At 41.4% G+C, this 19012-nt stretch overlaps 13 non-coding genes across 13 annotated transcripts; all 13 read right to left on the bottom strand.

Moving 5' to 3' along the window:
• Positions 1-5539: 5539 nt before the first annotated feature.
• Positions 5540-5658, bottom strand: LOC139610715 (5S ribosomal RNA). The gene has a single exon (XR_011686020.1). It is a non-coding gene; the product is annotated as a 5S ribosomal RNA (ribosomal RNA).
• A 280-nt stretch (positions 5659-5938) lies between these two features.
• Positions 5939-6057, bottom strand: LOC139609981 (5S ribosomal RNA). Its single transcript, XR_011685434.1, has one exon. It is a non-coding gene; the product is annotated as a 5S ribosomal RNA (ribosomal RNA).
• A 272-nt stretch (positions 6058-6329) lies between these two features.
• LOC139610716 (5S ribosomal RNA) lies at positions 6330-6448 on the bottom strand. The gene has a single exon (XR_011686022.1). It is a non-coding gene; the product is annotated as a 5S ribosomal RNA (ribosomal RNA).
• Positions 6449-6728: 280 nt separating this feature from the next.
• On the bottom strand, positions 6729-6847 carry LOC139610274 (5S ribosomal RNA). Its single transcript, XR_011685719.1, has one exon. It is a non-coding gene; the product is annotated as a 5S ribosomal RNA (ribosomal RNA).
• Positions 6848-7119: 272 nt separating this feature from the next.
• Positions 7120-7238, bottom strand: LOC139610717 (5S ribosomal RNA). The gene has a single exon (XR_011686023.1). It is a non-coding gene; the product is annotated as a 5S ribosomal RNA (ribosomal RNA).
• A 280-nt stretch (positions 7239-7518) lies between these two features.
• LOC139610718 (5S ribosomal RNA) lies at positions 7519-7637 on the bottom strand. Its single transcript, XR_011686024.1, has one exon. It is a non-coding gene; the product is annotated as a 5S ribosomal RNA (ribosomal RNA).
• Positions 7638-7917: 280 nt separating this feature from the next.
• On the bottom strand, positions 7918-8036 carry LOC139610719 (5S ribosomal RNA). The gene has a single exon (XR_011686025.1). It is a non-coding gene; the product is annotated as a 5S ribosomal RNA (ribosomal RNA).
• Positions 8037-8308: 272 nt separating this feature from the next.
• On the bottom strand, positions 8309-8427 carry LOC139610720 (5S ribosomal RNA). Its single transcript, XR_011686026.1, has one exon. It is a non-coding gene; the product is annotated as a 5S ribosomal RNA (ribosomal RNA).
• A 6254-nt stretch (positions 8428-14681) lies between these two features.
• LOC139609982 (5S ribosomal RNA) lies at positions 14682-14800 on the bottom strand. Its single transcript, XR_011685435.1, has one exon. It is a non-coding gene; the product is annotated as a 5S ribosomal RNA (ribosomal RNA).
• A 272-nt stretch (positions 14801-15072) lies between these two features.
• On the bottom strand, positions 15073-15191 carry LOC139610721 (5S ribosomal RNA). The gene has a single exon (XR_011686028.1). It is a non-coding gene; the product is annotated as a 5S ribosomal RNA (ribosomal RNA).
• Positions 15192-15471: 280 nt separating this feature from the next.
• On the bottom strand, positions 15472-15590 carry LOC139609983 (5S ribosomal RNA). Its single transcript, XR_011685436.1, has one exon. It is a non-coding gene; the product is annotated as a 5S ribosomal RNA (ribosomal RNA).
• A 272-nt stretch (positions 15591-15862) lies between these two features.
• LOC139610722 (5S ribosomal RNA) lies at positions 15863-15981 on the bottom strand. Its single transcript, XR_011686029.1, has one exon. It is a non-coding gene; the product is annotated as a 5S ribosomal RNA (ribosomal RNA).
• Positions 15982-16261: 280 nt separating this feature from the next.
• On the bottom strand, positions 16262-16380 carry LOC139609984 (5S ribosomal RNA). The gene has a single exon (XR_011685437.1). It is a non-coding gene; the product is annotated as a 5S ribosomal RNA (ribosomal RNA).
• Positions 16381-19012: the final 2632 nt, after the last annotated feature.

The raw sequence follows: 19012 nt of genomic DNA on the forward strand, positions 1-19012 counted from the left end.
TTTATTATGAAAATATACAAAGCTTTTCAGAACACAATATTTACATATACATACACATTAACAACAAAACAAAGCACAAAGGATAAAAATCATAAATTAATATGAAATCTACCTCCATCATCAATAGAAATAAGGCTACTGCCTTGCACAAAAAACTCCTCAAACAAACTCCTACTCAAAAAGTTCCATCGCAAAGCAACATCTTTCCTTAATACCGATACAAACAAAGCTAACACTTCTATCCTCTTCCCTTCAAAATGTGCTAAATTTCTCCTTAGCCATACTGCATATCTAGCATGACTTAATACAAAATTAAACAAATTAACATTCACAGTTTTTGATGTTTTACTTGAACCAAAAAAGAAAACTTTCTTCCAATCATTCGCTATCAGATCTAATTTCCAATTGTTTTTGATCAGGGTTATTAGTTTCAATTGAAAGTTCTTTAATTCCTTGCATTCAAAAAACAAATGCATCAGTGTTTCAGGATCTGATTTACAAACATCACAAAACCGATCTACATTTTTATTAATTTGGTGAATGACCACATTCGTGTATATTCTGTTATGTCTGAGTTTGAAGTCCAAATTTTCACAGTCTATGCTATTGTACTTGACATGTAAATTTTTCCAAATTTCTTTCACATTCAGATCCTGAAATACCTTCAACCAAACATTTTCTGATGCTGGGGTCTTGATTTCTTTCATCAGCATCAACGTGTACAACATCTTTACTTTTATTTTATTAAAGAGCATTTTCCCATCAATCTGATCAATGTACAGATCTGGTAGCTCACTCTTTCCTACCTGAACTGTTTCCCTCTCTATTGTTTTAATCCATATATCCGGTAAGCTTCCTTTTATGCACTTAATCACATTATCCACCTTAGTTCTACCTACCTCCTCGTCTATCTCCACAACACTGTCAAAAATGGCTCTATTTGGCAAGAAGCCAGGCACATACTCATAAGCAAAATCTCTCACTTGTTTTAATCCTGCTTGTATGAAAACTTTGTCATACAAAACATTCCCACTGTTTTTTATTTGTGGATTCATAAATACTGGCTGATCTAATATTTGATTTATTGTTTTGCAGTCATATTTCAGGTGCTCAATGAAATCTGCCCAAGCTAGAAATACCTCTTGATAAAACACAGGAAGATTTTCCAACATATTCTTTCTGAATCTCATAAAGATCCCACTGTCCCCACATCCTCCACTTTTACACAGAAAATCCTTAAAGAACCCTTTCCAACCATACTCCTCCTTACCATATAGATATTTTTTAACCACCTTTATTCTCAATGCTTTTCGTTTAACATCTAAGTCCATCAGTTTTAGCCCTCCCTCTCCATACCCTGCTATTAATGTCTTCATAGATATTTTAACTCCTTTTCCTCTCCACAGAAACTTACTTATTACAGCTCTCACCTCATTCAAAACCCACTCAGGGAGATCTAGAGCTCCCATCACATAATTAAATTTTGATAGAAGCAATGAGTTAATGACTACAACCTTACCTTTTAATCGCAGCCCTCTCATAGACCACAAATTTAATAATTGTTTAACTTTATTCAATATACCAGTCCATGTGGCATCTCTCGCTTCCTTACTCTGTACTCCTATGTTCACACCCAATATTTTAATGAAGTCTCTCGTTATCTTTAAAGGAATTTCACACTCTTCTGGATTTGTATGCCCTACACACATAATTTCTGATTTTTCTATGTTTACTTTTGCTCCTGATGCTCTCCCATATGTTTCAACATGTTTCATTATTCCTTTTACACTTTCTATGGTTCTGACAGTAAAGGTTGTATCGTCAGCAAATTGATGAATTAGACTATTTGTGCTATATGGTATTTGAATGCTTTGTAAAGAAATGTCTTTTTTACATAGTGTTGCCAATGGTTCTGCTGCTAAAGAATAGAGCAAGGCTGAAAGAGGACAGCCTTGTCTGACTGACCGTTGTACTGGGAAAACATCAGTGAGCATACCATTTATTTTCACACAACTTTTAGCATTTGCATATAGCAACATTATCCAATTAACAAACCTATCCCCAAAACCAAATTTGCCCAAAACCTGTTCTAAATACCCATGTTCAACCCTATCAAAAGCTTTATTTAAGTCTAAATTCAGGACTAGACCACCCTCACCATCATTATTCATACTATTGACTACATCTCTAATTGTACATATGACATCAGTGATGTCCCTACCTGGTATACTATAAGCTTGTGTTGGTGCTATTATTTCTCCTACCACGTCCCTCAATCTATTGGCTAAAGCTTTTGTTAAAATCTTGTAGTCCGAGTTCAACAGACTTAAAGGCCTGTAATTTTCTAATTTAAACGGACTCCCTCTTTTTTTAAACAAGATAGTAATAACCCCTGTTGCCATTGACTCTGGAACCGTTTTCCTTTCCTCCATACACTTATACACTTTCAACAGTATTGGCACCAATATATCAGAAAAAACCTTATAAAATTCATGTGTCAGGCCATCTGAACCTGGACTCTTGCTGGATTTCATTTGCTCTATAGCTATTTTAATTTCATCAATTGTCAAATCATCGTCACACATTTGTTTACTTTCATCTGATATTCTGGCATCAACAGTATCTAATATCTCATCCACACATTCCTGCACTATACCTTCCTTTTGAAACAGTTTTGCATAAAAAGCTTCCACTACCTCCAAAATGCCTACAAAATCTGTCACTCTCTCTCCATTCTCACTTTCTAGCTCCGTTATATAAGACTTTACCTGTTTACTTTTCTCCAAGTTGAGAAAGAAGTTTGTACACTTTTCTCCCTCAACTGCATACTGAGCCCTACTTCTGATAACTGCTCCCTCATATTTTTCTCTCTCATAATATTCTATCTCACCTTCTAATTTCATAAAGTATGTCCTATCCCGATTCGGATCCTCCTCCAGTCTTTCCAGCTCTTTTATTAATTTTTCTTTCACTTCATTTTCCTCTTTCTTTTTCACAAAGTTCCTCTTTTTTGCAAATCTAATACTTGTTCTTTTTATTTTATTCTTCATCTGTTCCCACCATAAACAAACATCGTCTTCAAATAAAGTATTTTCTTGCTCATTTTTTATAAGTCTTGAAATAATTTTTCTATATTCCTCCTCTTTTAACAAACAAGAGTTTAAACACCAAACCCCCCCTCCCCTCCCTTCACATCTCACCCCAAAACCAAAAGTTAAAGCAGCATGATCACTTAAACCCAAAAACTTATATTTTACATTCAAGACCCAACTCAAAATATTTCTTTTAATCAAAACTAAATCTATTCTGCTTTGTTTCACTTTTCCCAAAACCATTTGCTTTCTTGAGTATTCTCTCCTGTTTGGATACATATCCCTCCATACATCAACTAAATCTTCCTTATTCATAACATCAAATAAAACACTCCTTGAAGTATCGTTTCTGAAATTAACACTGCTGGACCCATCCAGCCTTGTACACCATAAATTAAAATCACCAACCAAAATACATCTCTCAGTACAAAAAGTCCTCAAATTATCAAACATTTCTCTTCTTTCCTTTTCAATATTTGGTGCATAGACATTAATTAATCTAAACCTAATGTTACAAAAATTAAATTCAATGACAAGCAACCTCCCTTTGTCATCTTTGTGGACTACCTGTATGTCAGTCAATGTCTCCTCTTTTACCAAGATAGCAACACCACATGCTCTGTGACTCATATTATTTGCAATAATTTTGCCTCTCCACAGTGAGCTGATATCTTTAAAAACTTCGTCAGTCCAGTGAGTCTCTTGCAGGCACAGTACTTCTGCTTTTATGGCATTAAATACCAACTCCGCTTTCGTTTTTCCTCTTAGACCGTTACAGTTAAACGAAGCAATATGCAACATAAGGCATAAAACAAAAAAGAATAGCAGAGCAGCAGCCATACCTCTACTTTTTAACCTTCATCTTCTCCTTTTCCTTCGCCCTCTTCTTTCTCTTCAGCTGTCTGATGGTCTCTGCGCTGACGTCCATCCCCTCCTCGCCCTCAGACCCGTCCGACACAGCTTTCCCGTCTTTTTCATTTGCTGCCCGCGTTCCAAAGCCAGCATAATTGTCTGGATTTTGTGGTGCTGGATTATCAGAGTCTCTCCCTCCTTCGTCTCCTCTCGCTTCCCCACAGTCACGGTTTCCCTCCTCGTGGGTCTCTCCGGTCATTCCCGGCTCCTCCCTCTCGACGCCGCCTCTCCGTCCATCCTCCTCTCTCCCCGTATCGGCGCCGTCCTCCGCCTCTCTCTCCTCCTCGTCAGAGACGTCGGAGTATGACGGCTCTTCGGCGTCCTCCCCCGGCTCTCCACACACACACAGGGAGATCTTTTCTTTGCACAGAGCACATTTCCCCTCCGCATCACACTCTCGTGCGTAATGCCCCTGTTTCCCACATTTAAAACAAATAAAAGTGGGACAGTCTCTGACAATGTGGCCAGGCTGTATACACAAGCGGCAAACTTTAACTTGCCTGTCATGGATGACGCGGAAGTGCTCCGCTCCGCTTACCGTCTCAAACTTAGTGGAATATGGCAATGATTTCACAGCGTCTGTGAAACGGACCTTTAAAAACCTCGTCCCATCAGCGATGTCCGTCCCTGGCCACATCCTCCTCTTAATGGACGAGACCGCAGTGACTCCCCAGTCCTGTAGTTTTGCCAATATTTCCTCATCCTCTATGTAAGTGGGCAGATTAATGAATGAGACGACCATTTCATTGTTACCCAGTTCTTTCGCCATCAGTCTGTTGTTCCCAATTCTCAGTCCGTCCATCAGCTTTTTCTTCCCGCTTTCCTCTTTCATCGTCAGCTCGTATGACTTTGGCGTCTTAAAACGGCAGCCAAGCACTTCTCCACACTCCGCCCTCACTTTTCTCAGCATGTCCATCATCGTTGTTCTCTCCTCTCCTTCTATTTCCAACATGATTGTCAGTCTCTTTTCGTACATTTTCTTCTGTTTTTCCGCACTCGCGGGCATTCTCTTCTCCGTCGTCTTTTCCGTTCCTTTGTCTGTCACCGTTGGATCCATTTGAATGATTTTTTAAACACAAAGAGTCCCCCAGACAGCAAAAGCTGTCGGGGGATGTAACCCACAAATTAAATACTAAACTAAAAAATTACAAACCAGCAAAAACCAAGGCTGAAAACGATCCAAAAAAACACGGACTGATTGACTGTCGTGAACGTACGGCGTGCTCCTCCTCTGTGCGTGCTCAGGGTGGTATGGCCGTAAGCCGCAGAGCAAGTGACAACTACCCCCTTTATACATGATGATCCACACCATCACAGACATGGCTGTGTATGTCAAGCGCGGGTGTCTTTGCTTGACTTTCTTTCTTTCTTTCTTTCTCTCAACTTGTCAACTGTGTAATGTGATAATATGAAAGTGTGGTTTGTGCACTGTGAGCTGAACTGTCTGCACAGTGATTGACAGTTGAGCAGTGGCACAGTCAGTGCTGTTTACTGAAGCAGCAGCGTCCTCTGTTGTTTGCACAGAAAAGTGAAAAAGCTTACAGCACCTGGTATTCCCAGGCGGTCTCCCATCCAAGTACTAACCAGGCCCGACCCTGCTTAGCTTCCGAGATCGGACGAGATCGGGCGTGCTCAGGGTGGTATGGCCGTAAGCCGCAGAGCAAGTCACAACTACCCCCTTTATACATGATGATCCACACCATCACAGACATGGCTGTGTATGTCAAGCGCGGGTGTCTTTGCTTGACTTTCTTTCTTTCTTTCTTTCTCTCAACTTGTCAACTTGTCAACTGTGTAATGTGATAATATGAAAGTGTGGTTTGTGCACTGTGAGCTGAACTGTCTGCACAGTGATTGACAGTTGAGCAGTGGCACAGTCAGTGCTGTTTACTGAAGCAGCAGCGTCCTCTGTTGTTTGCACAGAAAAGTGAAAAAGCTTACAGCACCTGGTATTCCCAGGCGGTCTCCCACCCAAGTACTAACCAGGCCCGACCCTGCTTAGCTTCCGAGATCGGACGAGATCGGGCGTGCTCAGGGTGGTATGGCCGTAAGCCGCAGAGCAAGTGACAACTACCCCCTTTATACATGATGATCCACACCATCACAGACATGGCTGTGTATGTCAAGCGCGGGTGTCTTTGCTCGACTTTCTTTCTTTCTTTCTTTCTCTCAACTTGTCAACTGTGTAATGTGATAATATGAAAGTGTGGTTTGTGCACTGTGAGCTGAACTGTCTGCACAGTGATTGACAGTTGAGCAGTGGCACAGTCAGTGCTGTTTACTGAAGCAGCAGCGTCCTCTGTTGTTTGCACAGAAAAGTGAAAAAGCTTACAGCACCTGGTATTCCCAGGCGGTCTCCCATCCAAGTACTAACCAGGCCCGACCCTGCTTAGCTTCCGAGATCGGACGAGATCGGGCGTGCTCAGGGTGGTATGGCCGTAAGCCGCAGAGCAAGTGACAACTACCCCCTTTATACATGATGATCCACACCATCACAGACATGGCTGTGTATGTCAAGCGCGGGTGTCTTTGCTTGACTTTCTTTCTTTCTTTCTTTCTCTCAACTTGTCAACTTGTCAACTGTGTAATGTGATAATATGAAAGTGTGGTTTGTGCACTGTGAGCTGAACTGTCTGCACAGTGATTGACAGTTGAGCAGTGGCACAGTCAGTGCTGTTTACTGAAGCAGCAGCGTCCTCTGTTGTTTGCACAGAAAAGTGAAAAAGCTTACAGCACCTGGTATTCCCAGGCGGTCTTCCACCCAAGTACTAACCAGGCCCGACCCTGCTTAGGTTCCGAGATCGGACGAGATCGGGCGTGCTCAGGGTGGTATGGCCGTAAGCCGCAGAGCAAGTGACAACTACCCCCTTTATACATGATGATCCACACCATCACAGACATGGCTGTGTATGTCAAGCGCGGGTGTCTTTGCTCGACTTTCTTACTTTCTTTCTTTCTCTCAACTTGTCAACTGTGTAATGTGATAATATGAAAGTGTGGTTTGTGCACTGTGAGCTGAACTGTCTGCACAGTGATTGACAGTTGAGCAGTGGCACAGTCAGTGCTGTTTACTGAAGCAGCAGCGTCCTCTGTTGTTTGCACAGAAAAGTGAAAAAGCTTACAGCACCTGGTATTCCCAGGCGGTCTCCCATCCAAGTACTAACCAGGCCCGACCCTGCTTAGCTTCCGAGATCGGACGAGATCGGGCGTGCTCAGGGTGGTATGGCCGTAAGCTGGAGAGCAAGTGACAACTACCCCCTTTATACATGATGATCCACACCATCACAGACATGGCTGTGTATGTCAAGCGCGGGTGTCTTTGCTTGACTTTCTTTCTTTCTTTCTTTCTCTCAACTTGTCAACTTGTCAACTGTGTAATGTGATAATATGAAAGTGTGGTTTGTGCACTGTGAGCTGAACTGTCTGCACAGTGATTGACAGTTGAGCAGTGGCACAGTCAGTGCTGTTTACTGAAGCAGCAGCGTCCTCTGTTGTTTGCACAGAAAAGTGAAAAAGCTTACAGCACCTGGTATTCCCAGGCGGTCTCCCATCCAAGTACTAACCAGGCCCGACCCTGCTTAGCTTCCGAGATCGGACGAGATCGGGCGTGCTCAGGGTGGTATGGCCGTAAGCCGCAGAGAAAGTGACAACTACCCCCTTTATACATGATGATCCACACCATCACAGACATGGCTGTGTATGTCAAGCGCGGGTGTCTTTGCTTGACTTTCTTTCTTTCTTTCTTTCTCTCAACTTGTCAACTTGTCAACTGTGTAATGTGATAATATGAAAGTGTGGTTTGTGCACTGTGAGCTGAACTGTCTGCACAGTGATTGACAGTTGAGCAGTGGCACAGTCAGTGCTGTTTACTGAAGCAGCAGCGTCCTCTGTTGTTTGCACAGAAAAGTGAAAAAGCTTACAGCACCTGGTATTCCCAGGCGGTCTCCCATCCAAGTACTAACCAGGCCCGACCCTGCTTAGCTTCCGAGATCGGACGAGATCGGGCGTGCTCAGGGTGGTATGGCCGTAAGCCGCAGAGCAAGTCACAACTACCCCCTTTATACATGATGATCCACACCATCACAGACATGGCTGTGTATGTCAAGCGCGGGTGTCTTTGCTTGACTTTCTTTCTTTCTTTCTTTCTCTCAACTTGTCAACTGTGTAATGTGATAATATGAAAGTGTGGTTTGTGCACTGTGAGCTGAACTGTCTGCACAGTGATTGACAGTTGAGCAGTGGCACAGTCAGTGCTGTTTACTGAAGCAGCAGCGTCCTCTGTTGTTTGCACAGAAAAGTGAAAAAGCTTACAGCACCTGGTATTCCCAGGCGGTCTCCCATCCAAGTACTAACCAGGCCCGACCCTGCTTAGCTTCCGAGATCGGACGAGATCGGGCGTGCTCAGGGTGGTATGGCCGTAAGCCGCAGAGCAAGTCACAACTACCCCCTTTATACATGATGATCCACACCATCACAGACATGGCTGTGTATGTCAAGCGCGGGTGTCTTTGCTTGACTTTCTTTCTTTCTTTCTTTCTCTCAACTTGTCAACTTGTCAACTGTGTAATGTGATAATATGAAAGTGTGGTTTGTGCACTGTGAGCTGAACTGTCTGCACAGTGATTGACAGTTGAGCAGTGGCACAGTCAGTGCTGTTTACTGAAGCAGCAGCGTCCTCTGTTGTTTGCACAGAAAAGTGAAAAAGCTTACAGCACCTGGTATTCCCAGGCGGTCTCCCACCCAAGTACTAACCAGGCCCGACCCTGCTTAGCTTCCGAGATCGGACGAGATCGGGCGTGCTTTTTTTTTTTTTCTCTTTTATTATCAAAAAGATTCAAATACATTTGAAATTCATTATTATTCCAATTTTGTGATGATATTTACATTATGTACACAGTGAAGACAACAAAAACCAACAAAAGAAAAGTAGAATCAAAGAGTCTACCTGAGAATCTACAAAAAACAGCCATCAACACTAAGGTCGAGAAATTTAAATGTAACATTATTGAATAAAGGAAAATGACAAACAAACAAACAAAATTCACATTTTACATCATTATCTCTAAATCACCATTGTCTTGTAACTTTATCAGGCTTGTATTTGACATGAATGTTCTTTGAAAGTCCATGCTTTTTATTGAAATCATTATCCTGAGGTGTAATTTTAAAGAATTTCTGAAAAGCTCCCATCTATTCACAGTTTTATTATCATGTAATGCATAGTTCCGGGCTGTATATATTGCTTGCCTTGTGAAGGCCAAAATGATGTTAATTAACATTGTGTTAGCATCTTTCTTTCTGGCTACAAGCCCAAAGAGAAGAGTCCACTTCCACTCGCTTTCCTCTGTAAAAGAGATTCCACAATGCTGTTCCAAGAGAACTCTGACTCGTTGGCTGAACTCTTTGCAGACCGGACAGTGCAAGACAAGATGTTCTAAATCCTCCTCTTCTTCCCTACATACAGCACATTCTCTTCCATACCTTGTTTTATTTATTTGGTGTAGAATAATGCTCGTGAAAACTCTTCTGTGTCTTATTTTGAAATCAATGTTTGTACAATGGGGGTTGCCATATTTGGGCATTATATTATGCCAAATAGTAGTTATATTTTTGTTTGGAAAATGTTTTTGCCATGCTTTCTCTGAGGCAGGCCGTTGTGTGATTTTTTTTAAGAATAAGTTGTACCAGATTTTGGATTTTATTTCCAGGAGGTTTTTGGAGTTGTGACCTGTCCACAGAAGAAATTCTGGAGCATCACTCTGCACCTTACCATATGTTTTTGTCCAGACAGCTCTCCAATGTAATGGAAGGCCTTCTGAGATTTTACAGCACATTTGATCAATAATACCTTTTCTTATTTTAATTCTCTTATTTTTAACAACACTTTGGATTTTCCCTGCATTTACTATTCCCTTCTCATCCAGCACATCTCCCAAAGTCTGTATACCTGCCTGCACCAGGAGGGCACAGGAAAGTGGTCTGCTCAAATGCATAATCTCTGGGTTGTGGAAAATGGGGAGCTGCAAAAGTTGATTTCTGTTTTCTACTTTAGCCTTGAGGAGTGGTCGAGCCAACCCCCAAGCTTCCAAGATTTCTTTATCAAAAGGATTGAGATGTGAGTATTGAGTTTTAGTTTGAACCTGACAGAGATTGTTTTTATTGCAATTGCCTATGGAGATGAGTGAACTATGGAAAAAATCTTTCCATACATGTTTATTAGTAGTTTGTAAATATTTCTGTATCATTTTAATTCTCAGTGCATGTTTCTTTGTCACTATATCAATTAGTTTTAAACCACCATTATTGTAACTGTCAATGATTGTGTTGTGAGCTATGAGGTTTCTTTTGCTGCCCCATATAAAGGCAGAGATGCAGTTATTAATGCTGTTTAGAACTTGACCTGGCATATGACAGACAGATAGCGTATGAACTAGTTTGGATAGAACCAAGGAGTTGATCACGACCACCTTACCTCGCAGCGTTAGCCCCCGCATTTTCCACAACGCCAGCGTATTACTGATTTTGCTCATCAGCTCCTTCCATGTTTTGTTTGCAGCAGCCTCCTGATCATGCCCTAGGTGCACTCCCAAGACCCTGACACTATCCGCCGCCTCTCTGAACTGCCACCTATTTGGCGACCGAGCTACATTGCCACAATACATTATTTCTGTTTTATTCATATTGATTTTGGATCCTGATGCTTTGCCATACTCCTGGATGTGTGCTAATACTTTGTCTATACTGTCTTCATTTTTAATCATAATGTTTGTATCATCAGCGTACTGTAAAATTTTGGTTTCTATTCCTATTGGAGATGTAATACCTGTTATTTGTTTGTCCTGAGTAATTAACAAGGCTAGAGGCTCGGCCACCAAACTGTACAGCAGGGAGGAGAGGGGACACCCCTGCCTCACTGATCTTTGAATTTGAAATTTCCCGGTCATATGTCCATTGCATTTAACACAACCATATGCATTGTTGTATAGTAATTGGATCCATTTGATGAATTTATCACCAAAACCAAATTTTTGAAGAACTGCCCATAAGAATTTGTGCTCCACCCTGTCAAAAGCTTTTTCAAAATCAATGCCCAGGTAAATGCCTCCCTGTTTTACCATTTCATTTATGTTTTCTTTGACTGATAGCACTGTATCTATGATGTCTCTGCCAGGAATACTGTAAGCTTGTGTCCAGTTGACTATCGATGCAATAACTGTTTTTAACCTATTTGCCAAGAGTTTTGTTATTATTTTATAGTCTGTATTGAGTAAACTGATTGGTCTGTAATTGTCAAGCATGGTTTTGTCCCCTCTATTTTTGAATATGATTGTAATCAGACCAAGTGTCAAGGTCTCAGGAGTACGACCTTTTCCCTCCATCTCCTCAAACACTTTCAATAGAATCGGAGCCAGACTATCTTTAAAAGCTATATAAAAGTCACCTGTCAGTCCATCTGTACCTGGACTTTTATTCTTGTTAAGATTATCTATTGCCTCTGAAACTTCATTTAGAGTTATAGGAGAATCACACCAGTTTTTGTCTTCTATTGATATTTTACACTGAATACTGTCTAATGTTTTCTCCATCTCCTTATCCACTATATTATTGCTTGAGAAAAGATTTCTATAATATTCCTGTACTGTTTCTAATATTTCAGATGTTTCTGATACAGTTTTGCCCTCTATATTTTTTATTTCATTGATAAATACTTTACCTTGTTTTTTCTTTTCTAGACCTAGAAAATATGCTGTGCATTTTTCCCCTTCCATAATATGTTTTGCCCTGCTTCTTATCATTGCCCCTCTGCACCTATTAATTTCTATCAGGTCCTGTTTGCTTTTTAAATTTATATACTTACTCATATCATGATCGGGATTTGTTTCTAGTTTATCTAACTCATCTCTTATTTTCCCTCTAATGTCTAACTCTTCTTGATTCTCTAACCATTTCTTATGTTTACTGTAATTTACACATGCTTTTTTGATTCTATATTTAACTTCTTCCCACCATATAAGGAGATCTTCAACAAAAGGTAATTCTTCAGTTATTATCTGCAACAATCTTCTGATTTTCATATTAAATTTTTTCTCTCCCAGGAGGCTGCTGTTAAAGCACCAGAGTCCTCCATTTCTGGATTCCCCTGGAGCTCCCAACTTAACCTCCAGGAATGAATGATCACTCCATGGATTTGTAATGTATTTTATGTATGCAACTTTTGAAGTTATCTGGGGTGATATTAAACATAAATCAATTCTAGATCTTTTCATTTTACCTTTAACAATTTGCTGCCTTGAGAATTCTTTTCTGTTGGGGTGTAAGACTCTCCATAAATCTACTAGGTTCATTGTCTCCATCACCTCATACAGAGTATTCCTACTGGCATCATCTTTAAACACATTATTGTTTGATATATCATTTTTAGTGAGACTGACATTGAAATCTCCTATAACAAAACACTTCGTGGTACACCATTTGAGTAGTTGTTTAAAAAATACTTTCCTGTCTTTTTCCTCATTTGGTGCATAAACATTTACTATTCTGAATTTCTCCTCAGTTTTTATGACATCAATTACCAAATATCTGCCTAAAGGATCATTGTAAACACACTGTATGTTACAGAACACATGTTCTCTACATAATATTGCAACACCACGAGAGGATGCAGTGCCATTGGCCACATAAACATTCCCTTTCCATAAGCTTTGAACTGATTTGACAATATTTTCATCCCACTTAGTTTCTTGCAGACATAAAATATCACATTTTGCAGACATTAATATTGCATTTAGTTTCTCTCTACTGCGGAGCCCACGTGCATTGAGAGAGAGAAGGAAAGCCGTCATCACATAGAGTTTAAAAAATGTTGTGCTCATGTTTTGCTCTTGCTTTTGCTTTTTTTATTTTTCTTTGCTGGCCTTCCAGAATTTAATTTTTTCCTAATCTGATTTATTTGGAAAATGTCCAGTTCAGAGTCTGATTCTGCTGTCTGAGGAGCTGACGATGGAAAACCTGTCGCAGAGAGAGTGAGAGGATCTGGAGCGCTATCGGCTGAGGGGAGAAGCGGTTCCTGGGAGCTCGGCAGCTCGACGGGTTCGAGGTCTTTTCCAGGCCCCGTTCCCATCACAGCACACATGTCCTTTGTGGACCGCATATGTCCAACCATCCCCTGCTGAACGCTGAGCACTGTCGCGCTCTCTTTGCGCGCTCGTGCCGGCCGCTCCGCGCTGACGCTCCGCGAGTCAGCCTCTTCAGCCATGACTGTCTCATTTACGCACTCCATTTCCTCCTCTTCTTCACTCTCCGCACTTCCATTTTCCTCTAAATCTGCCTCAGACTCATCTTGGATTTCTCCATCATTCTCACTGATGTTGCACACACAATTATCTAGATTATTATGGCATAGTTCACACCGTTTGGCGGCTTTAACGCACTCTCTGGCATAATGCCCCTGGACTCCGCATTTGTGACACATGAATTCAGGGCATTCTCTGAGAATATGCCCTGACTGTAAACACACTCTACATACTTTCACTTGTCTGTCATGTATAACACGAAAATATTCCGACCCGGTCGCTGTATTGAATTTTGCCGAATACGGAAGAGACTGTACTGTGTCATTAAACTTAACTCTCACATACCTTGTCCCATCTGCAATGTGCGTTCCCGGCCACATTCTCCTCTTAATCGGAGATGTAGCTGAAACTCCCCAACCATGTAACTTGTCCACAATTTCTTCGTCCGTGATGTATGCAGGAAGTCCAAGAAAAGAGACCACCAGTTGATCATTCGCCAGCTCTCTCCCCATGACGCTCGTCATTCCGATTTTAAAACCATCCATTAGCCGATCTTTCCCCGACACACTTGTCATGGTAATTTCATATTTTTTATCACCAGTAAATCTGCAGGCAATAAGTCCGCCGCACAGCTCTCTGATGCATTTCATTAATTCCATCGCTGTCACAGCTTCCTCGCCAACCAGTTCAACTTGTACTGTTAAGTTTTTTTCAAAATGCATTTTCTTTTCATTTATTCCTTTATCGTTTCTGTCGTTTCTTAGTCCATTTTCCATTCTCAAGATGCCTGTCGACTTCCCGATAGTCCCAGTCGCCATGTTATCCGTCCGAAAAAGAATCCCGAAACGGGATTCAAAACGAGAGACAAACAAACTTTTATCCCCCCAAACAGCGTGAGAACTGTTGGGGGAATAACTAAAACAAAAAACACACTCACTCAAAAACAAGAAAAGTTCATTCAATAGTCAAATATTCTCAAAAAAAAAGGAGGGGGGGAGCACTCGCTCCCTCGCTCCAACGCTGTCTCTCTGTCTCACTCCTCTCTGACTCTCGCCGTAACACCAGACATGCGCAGTACGTGCTCAGGGTGGTATGGCCGTAAGCCGCAGAGCAAGTCACAACTACCCCCTTTATACATGATGATCCACACCATCACAGACATGGCTGTGTATGTCAAGCGCGGGTGTCTTTGCTTGACTTTCTTTCTTTCTTTCTTTCTCTCAACTTGTCAACTTGTCAACTGTGTAATGTGATAATATGAAAGTGTGGTTTGTGCACTGTGAGCTGAACTGTCTGCACAGTGATTGACAGTTGAGCAGTGGCACAGTCAGTGCTGTTTACTGAAGCAGCAGCGTCCTCTGTTGTTTGCACAGAAAAGTGAAAAAGCTTACAGCACCTGGTATTCCCAGGCGGTCTCCCACCCAAGTACTAACCAGGCCCGACCCTGCTTAGCTTCCGAGATCGGACGAGATCGGGCGTGCTCAGGGTGGTATGGCCGTAAGCCGCAGAGCAAGTGACAACTACCCCCTTTATACATGATGATCCACACCATCACAGACATGGCTGTGTATGTCAAGCGCGGGTGTCTTTGCTCGACTTTCTTTCTTTCTTTCTTTCTCTCAACTTGTCAACTGTGTAATGTGATAATATGAAAGTGTGGTTTGTGCACTGTGAGCTGAACTGTCTGCACAGTGATTGACAGTTGAGCAGTGGCACAGTCAGTGCTGTTTACTGAAGCAGCAGCGTCCTCTGTTGTTTGCACAGAAAAGTGAAAAAGCTTACAGCACCTGGTATTCCCAGGCGGTCTCCCATCCAAGTACTAACCAGGCCCGACCCTGCTTAGCTTCCGAGATCGGACGAGATCGGGCGTGCTCAGGGTGGTATGGCCGTAAGCCGCAGAGCAAGTCACAACTACCCCCTTTATACATGATGATCCACACCATCACAGACATGGCTGTGTATGTCAAGCGCGGGTGTCTTTGCTTGACTTTCTTTCTTTCTTTCTTTCTCTCAACTTGTCAACTTGTCAACTGTGTAATGTGATAATATGAAAGTGTGGTTTGTGCACTGTGAGCTGAACTGTCTGCACAGTGATTGACAGTTGAGCAGTGGCACAGTCAGTGCTGTTTACTGAAGCAGCAGCGTCCTCTGTTGTTTGCACAGAAAAGTGAAAAAGCTTACAGCACCTGGTATTCCCAGGCGGTCTCCCACCCAAGTACTAACCAGGCCCGACCCTGCTTAGCTTCCGAGATCGGACGAGATCGGGCGTGCTCAGGGTGGTATGGCCGTAAGCCGCAGAGCAAGTGACAACTACCCCCTTTATACATGATGATCCACACCATCACAGACATGGCTGTGTATGTCAAGCGCGGGTGTCTTTGCTCGACTTTCTTTCTTTCTTTCTTTCTCTCAACTTGTCAACTGTGTAATGTGATAATATGAAAGTGTGGTTTGTGCACTGTGAGCTGAACTGTCTGCACAGTGATTGACAGTTGAGCAGTGGCACAGTCAGTGCTGTTTACTGAAGCAGCAGCGTCCTCTGTTGTTTGCACAGAAAAGTGAAAAAGCTTACAGCACCTGGTATTCCCAGGCGGTCTCCCATCCAAGTACTAACCAGGCCCGACCCTGCTTAGCTTCCGAGATCGGACGAGATCGGGCGTGCTCAGGGTGGTATGGCCGTAAGCCGCAGAGCAAGTCACAACTACCCCCTTTATACATGATGATCCACACCATCACAGACATGGCTGTGTATGTCAAGCGCGGGTGTCTTTGCTTGACTTTCTTTCTTTCTTTCTTTCTCTCAACTTGTCAACTTGTCAACTGTGTAATGTGATAATATGAAAGTGTGGTTTGTGCACTGTGAGCTGAACTGTCTGCACAGTGATTGACAGTTGAGCAGTGGCACAGTCAGTGCTGTTTACTGAAGCAGCAGCGTCCTCTGTTGTTTGCACAGAAAAGTGAAAAAGCTTACAGCACCTGGTATTCCCAGGCGGTCTCCCACCCAAGTACTAACCAGGCCCGACCCTGCTTAGCTTCCGAGATCGGACGAGATCGGGCGTGCTCAGGGTGGTATGGCCGTAAGCCGCAGAGCAAGTGACAACTACCCCCTTTATACATGATGATCCACACCATCACAGACATGGCTGTGTATGTCAAGCGCGGGTGTCTTTGCTCGACTTTCTTTCTTTCTTTCTTTCTCTCAACTTGTCAACTGTGTAATGTGATAATATGAAAGTGTGGTTTGTGCACTGTGAGCTGAACTGTCTGCACAGTGATTGACAGTTGAGCAGTGGCACAGTCAGTGCTGTTTACTGAAGCAGCAGCGTCCTCTGTTGTTTGCACAGAAAAGTGAAAAAGCTTACAGCACCTGGTATTCCCAGGCGGTCTCCCATTCAAGTACTAACCAGGCCCGACCCTGCTTAGCTTCCGAGATCGGGCGTGCTTTTTTTTTTTTTTTTCTTTTATTATGAAAATATACAAAGCTTTTCAGAACACAATATTTACATATACATACACATTAACAACAAAACAAAGCACAAAGGATAAAAATCATAAATTAATATGAAATCTACCTCCATCATCAATAGAAATAAGGCTACTGCCTTGCACAAAAAACTCCTCAAACAAACTCCTACTCAAAAAGTTCCATCGCAAAGCAACATCTTTCCTTAATACCGATACAAACAAAGCTAACACTTCTATCCTCTTCCCTTCAAAATGTGCTAAATTTCTCCTTAGCCATACTGCATATCTAGCATGACTTAATACAAAATTAAACAAATTAACATTCACAGTTTTTGATGTTTTACTTGAACCAAAAAAGAAAACTTTCTTCCAATCATTCGCTATCAGATCTAATTTCCAATTGTTTTTGATCAGGGTTATTAGTTTCAATTGAAAGTTCTTTAATTCCTTGCATTCAAAAAACAAATGCATCAGTGTTTCAGGATCTGATTTACAAACATCACAAAACCGATCTACATTTTTATTAATTTGGTGAATGACCACATTCGTGTATATTCTGTTATGTCTGAGTTTGAAGTCCAAATTTTCACAGTCTATGCTATTGTACTTGACATGTAAATTTTTCCAAATTTCTTTCACATTCAGATCCTGAAATACCTTCAACCAAACATTTTCTGATGCTGGGGTCTTGATTTCTTTCATCAGCATCAACGTGTACAACATCTTCACTTTTATTTTATTAAAGAGCATTTTCCCATCAATCTGATCAATGTACAGATCTGGTAGCTCACTCTTTCCTACCTGAACTGTTTCCCTCTCTATTGTTTTAATCCATATATCCGGTAAGCTTCCTTTTATGCACTTAATCACATTATCCACCTTAGTTCTACCTACCTCCTCGTCTATCTCCACAACACTGTCAAAAATGGCTCTATTTGGCAAGAAGCCAGGCACATACTCATAAGCAAAATCTCTCACTTGTTTTAATCCTGCTTGTATGAAAACTTTGTCATACAAAACATTCCCACTGTTTTTTATTTGTGGATTCATAAATACTGGCTGATCTAATATTTGATTTATTGTTTTGCAGTCATATTTCAGGTGCTCAATGAAATCTGCCCAAGCTAGAAATACCTCTTGATAAAACACAGGAAGATTTTCCAACATATTCTTTCTGAATCTCATAAAGATCCCACTGTCCCCACATCCTCCACTTTTACACAGAAAATCCTTAAAGAACCCTTTCCAACCATACTCCTCCTTACCATATAGATATTTTTTAACCACCTTTATTCTCAATGCTTTTCGTTTAACATCTAAGTCCATCAGTTTTAGCCCTCCCTCTCCATACCCTGCTATTAATGTCTTCATAGATATTTTAACTCCTTTTCCTCTCCACAGAAACTTACTTATTACAGCTCTCACCTCATTCAAAACCCACTCAGGGAGATCTAGAGCTCCCATCACATAATTAAATTTTGATAGAAGCAATGAGTTAATGACTACAACCTTACCTTTTAATCGCAGCCCTCTCATAGACCACAAATTTAATAATTGTTTAACTTTATTCAATATACCAGTCCATGTGGCATCTCTCGCTTCCTTACTCTGTACTCCTATGTTCACACCCAATATTTTAATGAAGTCTCTCGTTATCTTTAAAGGAATTTCACACTCTTCTGGATTTGTATGCCCTACACACATAATTTCTGATTTTTCTATGTTTACTTTTGCTCCTGATGCTCTCCCATATGTTTCAACATGTTTCATTATTCCTTTTACACTTTCTATGGTTCTGACAGTAAAGGTTGTATCGTCAGCAAATTGATGAATTAGACTATTTGTGCTATATGGTATTTGAATGCTTTGTAAAGAAATGTCTTTTTTACATAGTGTTGCCAATGGTTCTGCTGCTAAAGAATAGAGCAAGGCTGAAAGAGGACAGCCTTGTCTGACTGACCGTTGTACTGGGAAAACATCAGTGAGCATACCATTTATTTTCACACAACTTTTAGCATTTGCATATAGCAACATTATCCAATTAACAAACCTATCCCCAAAACCAAATTTGCCCAAAACCTGTTCTAAATACCCATGTTCAACCCTATCAAAAGCTTTATTTAAGTCTAAATTCAGGACTAGACCACCCTCACCATCATTATTCATACTATTGACTACATCTCTAATTGTACATATGACATCAGTGATGTCCCTACCTGGTATACTATAAGCTTGTGTTGGTGCTATTAT

This window comes from Trachinotus anak, unplaced genomic scaffold, assembly GCF_046630095.1.
Source record: "Trachinotus anak isolate AG129_WGS33_773 ecotype Australia unplaced genomic scaffold, CSIRO_AGI_Tana_v1 ptg000026l, whole genome shotgun sequence".
Taxonomy (NCBI): Eukaryota; Metazoa; Chordata; class Actinopteri; order Carangiformes; family Carangidae; genus Trachinotus; species Trachinotus anak.